Source organism: Lepidochelys olivacea (assembly GCF_965140295.1).
Source record: "Lepidochelys olivacea isolate rLepOli2 genome assembly, chromosome: 1".
Taxonomy (NCBI): domain Eukaryota; kingdom Metazoa; phylum Chordata; order Testudines; family Cheloniidae; genus Lepidochelys; species Lepidochelys olivacea.
The window spans coordinates 194,738,234-194,751,633 of NC_140411.1; the positions used below are offsets into that span (position 1 = coordinate 194,738,234).

The 13,400-nt window shown below is 38.6% G+C and overlaps 2 long non-coding RNA genes across 3 annotated transcripts in view; one reads left to right on the top strand and one right to left on the bottom strand.

Moving 5' to 3' along the window:
* Positions 1-13,400, bottom strand: part of LOC311514884 — a 38,819-nt gene that overhangs the window by 13,908 nt on the left and 11,511 nt on the right. The gene's annotated exons all lie outside the window — the stretch shown is intronic.
* LOC311514883 overlaps positions 7,638-13,400 on the top strand; it is a 193,359-nt gene continuing 187,596 nt past the window's right edge. For both annotated transcript variants that reach the window (XR_014709960.1, XR_014709961.1), the window contains exon 1: positions 7,638-7,718. This is a non-coding gene — a long non-coding RNA (uncharacterized lncRNA). The remainder of the gene's footprint in view (positions 7,719-13,400) is intronic.

Sequence of the window (13,400 nt, forward strand, 5' to 3'; positions counted from 1 at the left end):
GTCAGGTGCCAGCGAGGTTACCTTTAGCTTCTTAACCCTTTACAGGTGAGAGGAGCTTTCCCCTGGCCAGGAGGGATTTCAAAGGGGTTTACCCTTCCCTTTATATTTATGACACACTCCTACTCTACTTTGTTCATAATACCAAACCTGTTACAGGCTTTGTACAGGGAGGGGTTACATTTATCGATAAGAAGAATCTGATAGAATATGGAGAAATGAGCAGAAACCATGAGATGCTGTCACAGCACTAACCTAAACTGAATATAAATCTGACACTAGCACCATTTCAAACTTAACTTTAGAGATTTGTTTTTTTCCCAAGACTGGGTTTACTGTATGAATGTCTTTAACCTCTTCAGTATTTTTGACCTTTAAACACTGGATGCTACTGGCACACAAGGGCAGCTAGTGAGTTTAAAAAATGCCTAAAATGAAGATATTTAGGGGAGCTGCAAAACTTTAATATGGAAAGTGGTAGAGCATAGTAATTTTGGGTTGAGAACCATTCTATTAAAAATAAAAACCTGCGTAAAACTTTCCCCAATACTCTTTACCGTATTAATTTAAAATTACACTATACAACTATACAACTGTTAAATCATTTATGCATTGATAAGAAGTTCGTTGTGACATTTAGCATGTAGGATTGCATCAGATAGAGATTGTCTCCCAAGGGCAATAATGGAAATGAAATTGTTTGGACTCATTAAACTGAACCTACAGTCTTTGAAGAACGTATTGTAATGAACAATTGTGCACTGGCAAAAAGGGGATGGAGTAACTGCTTAAAAATTAATACCTAATTTCTTTTTAAGTACAGATTTTAATTGCTCTGTTACAAAACAGTTTCTTTACAATTACTAGCAGATTAATTTTAGCATTTTCTCTGCTTCACTCTGGATGAAAAATGAAGAATCTTGCACTACATTAGAAATATAATGCTAAGGAAATGATAAGTTAATTTTAAAACCCAGTTGTAAAAACTATTTATTGTGCCAGTTAGGCTAATATTAATTAAATGACTTCTGCCATCTACATGTGCATACTTAAAGATCAAGTATCCTGGAAGAAGGGGATAGTTGGACAAAAATAGAGCTCATGTGGAGTTTAAGAAGCTCCATGAAGGGAGAAACAAAGGCAGGGGCACTGCAGGAATGGCACACCCTTACACTGGCCCAATGCCACACAATATAGCTGGGGCACAGCTGGTGACAAAATCAAAGTGGTTTTACTTAGATTGGTGCCATTATGGTTAAAATCAGTGATGTAAAGGGAAGACGGTAAAATTCAGCCACACGCCCCTGGGCCAAATGTTGTGTTTTGAATTCACACCAGTGCTGAATTCAGACCATGTGGACAGCAAGTTAGTGAAAGCCTTTATTATTGGATATAAAATAAGACGTGTTATCCAGACTAACATAACTATTGTTTCCAGCCTTTGGGAGAAGTGGAAGCAGAAATCTTTGTTCCTGCTAAACTAAAGGAGAAATACAATGGTGAATCATATCTAGGCAAGGTATGGTTAAAACAAACTAACCAAAACTACTGGGCAGGAAGTGAATTGTGAAGTGGGATAATCTAAAAAGACCACTTAAAATGAAAACCAATATAGCTTAATTATTACAAAAGACCTCTGAACTGGAAAATGAAGAAGACATACAAAAGATCGGTGAACGGTCATAATCTAGATGTACTATTCTACAGATGGTGCTGTGCTAAGACCTGGTGTCACAAAAACTATATCTTAAATTTTCTTTTTATATAATACAAGTTAAACCACCCAAATGTGGTTAGAATAGAATTGAGACCTGAATCACATTACTTGAAAAAAACGCTCATATCAGAATGAAGTCTTAAATTAGCTGACTTGATAAAGTTAATATAGTTTTAATACTACAATGGCTCACTTTGTAATTTGCATTATTGTACATCTCTCTTTTTCCCACTTTACGTGGCAACAGTCTTTACGATCAACATTATGGCTTATCAGGAAGCAAGATCCATCAAGTGTCATACTTAAGTCCTAGACCAGCCTTCTCATTACTTGCTCCATGCTTTGGCATGCAGGATGCAGTATTAACCACAGTTCGCCTGCCATACTACCGCTTCTTCCTCTCCTTCCAGCCTAACATTGAAGATGCAGTCAAGGAGATTAAGAAAAAAGCTCAGGATATGTACCAAATCCATCAGGCCTACCTTTCACACCCATCTATGGGAAAACATCCATTGCACTGGCCATTCCCCTGCTGCCTTGGTTGAAGGTAGTCAGCCAAATCAAGACCAGTATGGTCTTAGGTTCACCCAGGAAAAAAGTACCCTCCTCCCAAAATACATATTCTGAGCTAAGGAGGAAACCCATTGAAGTTGGTCAGACTTTTCGGTTCTGCTGTCTTCTACTTGATCTTCTTTTTTCCAATCTCTTTGAAACTTTAAAGCCCATTGTGGAACTAAGTGCTCAGTTAATGCACAGCATGCTGGAGTGCTGGGGATTTATATCCCAGCTTGCTGCACAATAAAGTTCTGTACAGGCACAGCCTAAGTTACTCGTCACTAATTACCTTTCTACAACAGTTTGTTTTCTAGAGAACATGGGAATGAAGGAGAAATATATGGCATAATCAGTGGAACAGGGTTTATAGAGTAAACTGCTATACATGTTTTGAACACTTAAGAATTAAGATAGAGAGCCAATCTGGAATCAGAAGACTTTGAGAATCAACTGGGTTTTCCATTACATTTTGATCATGTTTAGTTAATAAATGAATGAAAATGAGACTATAAATATTGCAGCACTGTGGTTCAAACAATTACTGATAGTCTGCAGAGTGACTAAATAGTGAAGATAAGATATCAAGATGGCCCAGTGTCACCAGTTTAGCATATGAATTCTTTGGTTGTCAGCCAAAAATGTTATCTTACAAAAGCAGCTCAGGATAGAAAATCATACTGCAGATGCGAGATCAAGACTGTTCCCAGGAAAGGCACAGCATCTGTCAGTTCTGAATAATAACTTTACTAGTTTGCCTTGCTTGTATGAAAGATGTCCTTTTAAATAAAGGTGAATGACAATACCAATACTAGTGCCAGAATGTACATACAGCATGTGGTGGTTGAATCAGATTCATGTGACTATTTCCCTCCCCCCGCTCCATAAAATTATTATTTTTTACTAATGGCTAGTAATTGCCCCATCTGTTAAGCACTCAGTTCTTAATTTTATTAACTTATAAACAAAACCAAAAGTAGACCTTCAATAGGAAAGGGAAGAGGGAATCTTGCTTTACTCTCTTTTCAGAATACAAGATGAGGTAGGCCATAAATAAGTTGTTTGAATTGAAAACCTTATGAAAACTTGAGTTTTGTTTTTTTTAAACTCACATGAGCCCACTTTGTACTGAAACATGTACTTCTTTGAGCAGCTTCGCTTTCTTTGTTCAAAACTTAGTTGTATTATTTGGGTAACACTATAAAAACAGTTGTCAGGGCTTGTGTAAACTTTTGGAACTACGGTATGGTGTCTTCACTTGTGTGGATTACCCAAAAGCTGTAGCTGCAACTAAGAAAAGGACTTGGTCAGAAAGGCTAGGTAGTAGCATAAGTGAAGCTGTTTTTTCCCTATGCTTAGTGTTTAAAATAGCTTGAAACATTATGTAGTATTAGTTGGTGACTATGGTATTATAGTGGAAGATGAAATAGGAATCTGAATGAGTAAACGATGTAGTAATGTTTCCTCGTGAATGTGGGAGAGACTGAATTTTGGAATTAACTGAGATTTCACTGGTGGATCTTGCAACATTAATCTTGCCTCAACACTAGCCTATGAATTTAAATATTCTTTAACAAAACTGCTGATCTGCCTGCATAGCTTACAACATCAACAAGCTTTCCCATTTTACTTCATAAATTAGTTGTCATGCAGCAACAATAAATTCTTGGTCATCTGTTTATTAATCAAAACTCAGTTCTCCAGAGGCTGAAATCTTCTTACAGATGACAGAAGCTCTGGTTCTGGGGACCTTCCAAGTTCCACAGGAATGGAGCTGCAGAGCCTGTCTTACTCTTGGTCTGGAACTATTTGTCTGATTTGGACTTATCTAGCATGCTGGCCCAGTTTGTTGCACAGTTAACACCTTCTTGTTCTGTACATTGGCTTGCTTTGATAACGGTAGGTAGGCACTTCAGCAGACCTTGTCAGTTCCAGAGTAAATGAACCAGAGCTTCCAAAGTTCACACTGGTTCCAAGTGTGGCTATTTGGCTTGCATCCATTAGCTCCTTTAGCTTCACCAATAGGCCTTGAGCAGCTTGGCATCTGCTATAAATCCCTCACTTGACAGCTGGCTCCATGCCTTGTTCCCCAAAGCTGTTGCACTAGCTTACTACTGTAAATTAGAGAGGCTTAACACTTCAGCATATATTGTTCACATAAGCAAATAGCTATAGAGTTAGCTACCTGTGTATGCATTTAAATGCACGGCTGAAAGTATAAATGATTTCTCAGAAGTCCATGGTTCGTATTACAGCGGTCAAAATTGTTTGTTTTAATGTCTTTTTTATAAAAACAGAAAATGCTATGGGAAATGTACGTTTTCAACTATTTTTCTTTTTTTGTCATAACTCCCACATGCAATTTGTTTTCAGGTTTAAGTACAAACCTGAAAATTTTGGTTCAAAGTCCAGTTTGAGTGCCACTGAAAATTTCTTTTTTTTGAGTTATAACATTTTTTTTAGCTAACTTGAATGTTCACCAGTTTGTCCTAGAAACAACACATTTCCTGACTAGCCCTACTCAGTACTATATTTAAAATGCTGGCATTTGAAACCAATGTAAGGCTACATTGTCAAGTTTAAGCCTTTGACACTATGTTTGAAGTCAAAAGTTCTGCTCTTTTAAAATGCTAGAGAAAAGTGGTAACAGAGTCTGTTGCTGTAAAAGTATCATTTTAAACCTCTCAAAACTCTAAAATTACTGAAGGGACTTCGCTCCAACTTCCAACACAGCCAAATATCTGATTTTAGGTATAGCTGAACTGATAATTTCAGTTTCGTAAAAAAGTTGAGCGTTAAATGAGGGATTATGTTAGCCATTGCTTCACAGTCCTAACTGTAGTGTTGAATTTTTTTGCTTCAGTAAAAGAGCCAGTAGCAATCACCACGGTGTCCCTTTAGAAACAAACTAACATCAGAATAGTAAAGTTCCTTGCTGTCTTAAGGAGAATCCATTAAGTGTTCACATACTGTCAGTTTAGTGTAAGAATAACATTTCTGGGGTATATTCCATATATAAAATGAGTGCATTTCTTTTGGCACCACTGGGAGTTGAACAAGGGGATATATATCGGAAAATACAACAGAGATTGAGTATGACAGTAAAGCCACAATGCAGATTTTAGGAACATTTTGCAATAACTTTTAGTTTAGCTGCCTTGCCTTTTAAAATCTGGACTAATTTTGAAATAAAAATCTAGCTTTCATGCCCTGTTCAAACCAATATTTAAACATACTTTCAGTTAGGAAGTTTGGGTAGACTGATGTCTACTTTTCTATACCTTGACCAACAATATGACTACAATACTGTGCATAGTTCTTAAGTCTCTTTTTCATACTAGTAGATGCCTATAGAATTTGAGATTTCAAACACCAATGTGGTTTAATTATGCATGCAATGTATTTGTGTATATAAAAGCAAAACTTAACCCATACAATAATACCGCAGTTAGAAGTAGTGCAGACCAATATATATATATATATATATATATAAATACTATTCACTGAATCCCATTTAAACCATGACCTGCCAAAGATATTATATATTATATAATATATATCATATCTTTGGCAGATCATGGCTTAAATGTGATTCAGTGAATAGTATTTCATGACACTGTTTCTGCTCATGCTTGTATAAAGCTTACATTTAACCATTGACTAGCTACTCCTATGTTATAAAGCCATAGAAATGGGGCCATTGTTAATGTACTTATTTATTTTACAGAGCTTTCCAAATATAGTATTATGTAACATGTTACAAACTGGAAGTGCACGCTATCAAAGTCCCTGTGAAATGGATGCTACTGAATCCGCCTTAGATGAGTATACTGAAGCACAGAGACTAAGAAACAATGCCAAGATTATATATCCTATAAATGGTTGGACTAGAAGGCAGGAAAACTTGAATCCAAACCCTAACTGTGGCCAACACACCAAACCATCTGTAACATTACTGCATCTACTAATTTGAATTGAAATTGATGGTACTAGGCTTTGTCATCTTAGAAGGTCTTCTATGAGATGGGGAAAAGGGCAAAGTATTAGAAATAATGAGACTAAAATAAGGCAGAGAAGCCCATTTAGGCCACACATGGAAGAGTAGCAGACAGCCAAAACATACTGGAAGACCTCTCCTCATCCCCTTAAATGAGTCAAAATGCATTACCTTCCAGTCATGTATGGAAATGGCTTCATTATAGGCTGCCCTATGGAGGTTTTTGCTGCTTTTAAGTAGTGTGGTCACTGATGTGCCTTAGTCAATAAAGTATAGACTGTCAGATGCTAAGATGAAGGTTACCATTTTTAGTCCTTAGATAGAATTACCAAGTGCAGAAGATTCCTAAAATGACTGCCAGGGGGGAAAAATGCTCTTTACTTCCATTCTTTACAATGGAATCATGTATCAAATAAAAAAAAATTAAGCTAAGATGGTTGCATATATTCAGTTAATTAGCTCAGAAGAATTATTGGCAGAATGAACAAATAGAAGAAAGTGGGAAAGCTTGCCATTTCTAAGTACAACTGAATAAACCAGAAATGTTGGCCCCTAGAAAAACAAAACAATATACAACCTCTTCATAAATTTAGATGGCTGGCTCTTTGTATATGATGATTAAAAGTTAATACTCCAGCGAGTCTTAATAGTTTGTGAAGTGAATTATCCACTAATATTACAACTTAAATTCATACAGGGAGAAATGTACTAAGGTGATAAATGTTGTCATAGAGGAAAGACTGTGATCAAGATGAACTGATTTAAGCTTTTCCCTTTAGCAATACCAAGTGCACTGAGTCACTGATACACAAGTGATGGTAAGGAATGGGATGTAATGTCTTGGCTCAATACAATAGTTTAAGTGACAAAGGTCAATGTGTTGGGAGGGAATTTACTTGACATAAATTTAGTAGTACAGTAAAAGCTGTGTTACTCAGCACTTTACCAACCAGAAAGCTCTAGAAACTAGCATTTCTGATATCTCCCAATACAAATCTTCAATAGGGTTGCCAGGTGTCTGGTTTTCACCCAGAATACCCAATTGAAAAGGGACCCTGGCAGCTCTGGTCAGCACTGCTCAATGGGCCATAAAAATCCGGTTAGCACAGAGCCATCAGGCTTCCCATGGATCCCTAGAAGCAGCAACATGTCCCTGCTGCTCCTAGGCAGAGGAATGGCCACGGGGGCTCTGTGTGCTGCCTCCACCCCGCCCTGAGCACTGGCTCCACAGCTCCCATTGGTCAGGAACTGCCACCAATGGGAGCTGCAGGGGCGGTGCCTGTGGGTGGAGGCAGCATGCAGAGCCATCAGGCAGCACCTTTGCCTAGGAGCAACAGGGACATGTCACCATTTCCAGGGAGCCATCTGAGGTGAGTGCCACCCGGATCTGGCACCCCAAAACAGCAACTTCCAGCCCCAAGCCCCCTCCTACACCCAAACTCCCTTCCTCCATGGGTAAGTATAACTCTAAATTAACCGGAATTTTTGACTAATCGGCACCCCCCATTCCTCCAACAGGCTGGATAACAAAGCTTTTCCTGTATAAATTGGGTTACTTGTTCAATTAGTTCAACAGAAGGTAACTCCACCAGTCCAAGTCAACATAGGTTTGTACTGTATACTAATTAACTGCTAGCTCTGAATCATTAACTGGCTTTTAAAAAATATTTGTTTCCTTCTGTGTGTGTAATGTGTTACCCCTTAGCTATTGGTCTATTGCTTTGTATCTTTAAAGGTATCCTACAAGTAAAAAATGTAATTTATAATAAGATTCGTACAGATATGCTTACAGAACAATAGCAAGTGTTGGAAGCTCTTATTTTATTTACTTTTACTATGTTAAACATTAATAAAAGTTTAATAGGTGAGGAGAAGAAAGGTAAGGTTGCCTCAGAGACTGGCTGAAAACATTGCTCAAGAGGGCAAGTTAGCTTTTCTAAGTAGAGCTTCTAATTGTTAATAAGAATCTGGCATGGTAACACCATGAAAGTATGAAAATAGGTTGTCTGTGTGTAACCGGAGATCAAAGAGCGCCATGAATATGAGAGCAAATGTATTGCTTTAAGTTTCAGCGATGATCCAGACAAATTCCTGGATCCAAGCACTTCATGAAAATCAGATCCAGATCCAATCTTTGGCTTCAGCCCATCTCTAATTTGTTCAGGCAAGCCATTACCTAATTCTGTGTTTCAGTTTTGTTCGCTGTTCAAAACCATTATGTATTATCAACTAGAGAATCGTTTTTTGTGAACCCATAAGCAAATGTGTATGGAGACAGACTATGTTAATTATTCACTAGTAAAATCATCTAACCTGTGGTGGCTTGCACACTTTTTTCCTTAACTGGAAATGTGTGTGTATGTATATGTGTGTGTATATAATAAAAAGCTCCCTAAATAGATATTCAAAGGCTGAGCTCCGCTTAGCTAAAAATGGGTCTATTCTGCATTTAGTGTATGCACATACCTCCCATCAAAATTGATGGGTATTACATGTATGTGCAAAGAACATGTTGTTAATACATGATCTCGAGATTAATAGTTGGGGTAGGGTTGCTACTTTAGACAATAACTTACCAGTAAAAACAGAATGGGTCGCTGCTACCCTGAAGTACACCTTGTGCAACTACAGTGATTTGACACAGTTGCAAGACAAAGCATAGTTTATCCCTATATCTCCCTGCTCTCTAACTAGTGCTAAGCAAATAACTGATTACCCTGTTTGGTGGAAGTTCTGGGGGGAAATTATTTTGGGTTGTATCAAAAAATTCTGAAAAACTTTGAATCAAGAAAGTGAACACAAATTTTGTTTGGGGTTAAACAAAATGTTTTGTTCAACCACAAATGAACGTTCAGTTCAGTTTCTGAGCACCTTTTCACATAAAAGCAAAGGAAATGAAGGGCTATGTTGATAAAGTGGAGGGCAGAAGAGGAGGTGTTGGTGGTGCCAATCTTGCAGCTTCTAAAGCCCAGTGCTTAGAGATGTGGGAGACCAGTGCTTAGAGACGTGGTTTAATTTCCCCTCTCTCTGATGTAGAAAAGAATTTTGAACTTATATCTTCCAGGTTGCAGGAGAGTGCCCTAGGCACTCAACTATGGGATATTCTGATGTGGGGTTCTCAGTTTCTCCTGTTGAAACTGTTCCACTTAGTATAAAATACTTTAATAGTCACTGGACCCAAGAGCAAGAATGACTCTCAAGCCTGGTACCTAGAGTACTCATCTGGGAGGTGGACTACCCAAGTTCACGTCCCTGCCCAATGACTATTCCACTATGCACACACAGCGGAACAGCTGCAACAGGAGAGATTTTTAGTAAAAAATCCAAACACAGATCTCAGTTGTGCACATGCCCTTATTCTTAGAAACAAATAGACAAACAATCTGAAGACCCCTAAACTTTCACCTTAAATTCAGGTCCCAACTTAAAAACGTGTACAAACCTATATAGCAAACCTTGAAACTTTGACAAAGTTCACAAAGCATTTATTTGAGGTTCTTGAATATTACAAGCTAAGGATTTGCTTTTCCCAGAAACTTTGACTTTACTGAAATTACATCAATACCAGCTGAAAAATCCAAGGATTTAATCTAGATTCACATTTGTTCTGAGGGAACAATTTGACCTAGATCTTCATCATAGATCTTATGTTATCCTATGTACCTGGCTTGTCAGAACTGTAAAAGGGGATCCCTACCCTCATAAATCATCATTGGAATCTGCCACTAATGTGTTTGCAAAAAGATTACTCACTATTTACGGCTGGACTTAAATGATAGCTATTCCAACTTCTTTCACTGTGTGTAACTATAGGTTAGCATTGGAGGGAGGACACAAGATCTGGCTCTGCAAATTTGAAGGATCAAACCCTACCTTGCTCTCAACAACCTTTTATTTTGCATTAGTACCTTACCAATAAAAATACAGCATTATTCAAGTCCTTCCACAGCCCGGGGAAAGCACAGGCTAAGAGTGCTACAGAAAGGAAACAGGTGGCTTTCGTCCACCCCCCTCTCAAAAATCCAAGCTCTTTTATATATACCGTACTTTTTCAAATTTCAATGCAAGTACTTCAGATAAAAGAATGGTATAACTGCCAATGATAAATGCCCACCTCGGGGATTGCTCTACATATACAAAAAAATTTATACAGCTGACTGGATTTGCAAAGTGGCTGGCTCACATTCTCTTCAGAACAAGATGAGTGTCCCCATGTCTGCCGGAAGCCAGAGCTGGGTCTGGGTAAGAGCTGCATGGGCAGCTGTGGGGAGCCACAGATCCTCCACCTGCCCTGGGCGTGGGACCCAGGGGGATGGGAACACAGGCCCGGGGCTGATTTTGGGACCCCCCCGACCCTGAGTGGGCTCCCCAGCCAGGCTCCAGCTTCTAGCTTGACCAAGTGGCGGGGCTTTGAAGGGTAGAGGGGGGCAGGGCCATGGAAGGATGGGGCCTCATGGCCCTCCTCAATTTTATGAAGAGTCCATCGCCCCTGAGTTGGAAAGCACCTTTTTCAAAGCATGTGGAGAAGACAGATGTGGCACTTGTGCTGTCACCAAATAATAGCTGTGAGTTAGTCTACAGTCATTTAGTCCCTTATGTAACAAGTAAACATTAAATATTGGAACATGACACATGCACAAAGCTTCTGAACAGCAACCTGGACTCTCTCAATATTACAAGCAAATGTTAAAGGTATGTCTTCACTGCACAGTGAAGTTTTGTCTTAACCCCCTCTCCTCCAGCTTCCACAAAGGAAAACCTCCACTTTTGAGTCCAAGCTAGTTAATCCAGCTCGGGGCATTGATTAGAGCCCAGAATCTGCTTCCCTTTAGGCTGAACCTCATCCCCCACCCCCATTTTTCAGTAAGAACGCAGGCAAAAAAATCACTGGAGTACTGATAATCCTCACTGCCATTACCCCAATTCTCCCTAAAGGACGAACAAGTTCTCCTGCAATTAACACATTTAACTGGGAAAGAATCCTAGAGGGCCTCAGCACAAAAAAACATGGGATATGCCCTCAAACAAACATACACACACACACCTGAGTGTAGAAAGACACAGTAATGGAAGTAGGGTTTTGCTGTGGGGACACTTACACTTGGCTAGGTCTTCCCTACCTTCAAGTTTAAAACAATTCCCAGCTCCTAGGTTGATACTTCAGGATTCTCTGGTACTGCTATAATTACTGATCCCAGGGTGAACTGTATTTTAAGGACCTCTGTAACTTGGATGAGGCATAAGTCAAAGCTCTTTCTGCCACTACCTTGTTGACTGCACTTGATGAAATGCAAAGTTCCGACTCCATTTACTCTTCAGAAGGATTGGGTATAATGTGACAGGCTGCAGAGCAGTGTGTTTGAATTGATTAAAGCAGGCTAATGGCTCAAATTGTTGGCAGGTGCCCAAACAAGGAGCAGGAGAAGGTGTGAATGCTTATGAGCACAGGGGATGAAACAAAGTGAATACAGCACTTTGAACCAAACTAGCATTTTAAAATCGAGTTTGCTGCAATCTCCATTACAATAAGTGATATTCCCCAGCATAGTGGTAAACATCCTCTGTCTCAATAAAACAGCTTGTGAAGTCTATGGTTCTTTGTGACCTACTGCTGAGTAAATGATGACTTTAGTGTTTGCCTGTGCAATCCTTGCAATCTTGGTATCTTAACTCATTATTGCAATGTGCTTTGGGATACATCTAGTATGAAAGGTGCTACTATATATCTACCCAAGTTAATTTTATCCTTTCTGTTATCAAATGGTGGTCTAGTTGAACCTACTGTACACTTAAATTTATTTTTACGATTGGAGCTTTCTGCTTATTCTTTGGGAAAAAAAAGTCTGTCTTCTGTAGTCAAAATTGTGATCAAATTATTTGCTAGTAGCTGATACACTTTTATTTCTAGACTTGTTTGTTTTACACTATTTGCCAATAATCTGTTATTTACGTAAGTTAGAGATTTTCAGATCTAAAATCTTTCAGATGCTCATAAATTAATAAAACAATTGCCTTTAAAGTGAGATAGCTTCTTGTTCCTCAGTTACTTGTGAATTTTTGCAGCAAAAAGAGTCTTTGGGGGGTGAATATAATTTCCCCATACGACCTATTACAAACTCGTGCACAGGCATGATGACAGCTGAAGCTTAAACAGATATAAAGGTCATCTGTTTTGTTGCCTTTCCAGTAGTTATAGGAGAAAGCAGTTCAGTTTTGAAGCCAATTGGTTCAGTGTTTAAGTCATGAAAATAAAAAGTTGCCATTTTTGTGGATGTGCATTAGAAACTAGATTTTTCCCTGTGGCAGATCCGGACTACTAGACTACTTTAAAAATCAGGGGTCTGTGCAGAAGATGCTTACTAAGTTCAGGCCTCCTGGGATGTATATAGATACTTGAGGTTTCCTGAATTTAGGAATCAACAGATAATTGGCTGCAGTTTGAAGATGTTTCAGTTTAGGACAAATCAGTGAACATTCTGTTGCTGAACGGGCCCTGAAGATGCTTCAGTGTTATCAAATGAACTTATTTTAAAGAACTTGGTTTAAGATCCTATCCCATATAAAAACACACACAACTAGCCAGGGTTCAGAGGAAATCTCCTCTATGGGTAGGTTATGAGTGCCTGCTATGGGGTTCCTGGTACCCTTCTCTGAAGAGTCTGCTATTGTCTGGACAACATACAGTACAGCAGTTTCTGTATTGCTTAATAATTTCCCTACTTAGAATTAGCCTTAAAACACATTCTTAATTTCAGTCATTAAAGAGGAAGGATGCAAGCTAATTTTAGGTATGCCAGATAACAATCAAATTAACTACGTTAACTGTAGGACATTGATACAAATGCTACTGAAAAATAACTTGATGGAACTCCAGGCTTCAGGTTTGTCTCCAGGTAAATGTTATTCACTCTTGCATAATGTCAGCAATGAACATACCTCATGTTGAAGTATGCTGTTATGGATGTAACCGTTTCTTTTGCTAAAAGCAGAATTCTAGGTGATGGTATGCCACTGATTTATATAATGGCAGAAAATTAGGTCTCCTTTTATCATTTTGCTTGCTTGTTTTTGTTTGGGTTTTTTTTGCCTGCTGTCAAATCATGGGGCTAGAACCCAGATTAAGGAAGCAATGAGGAA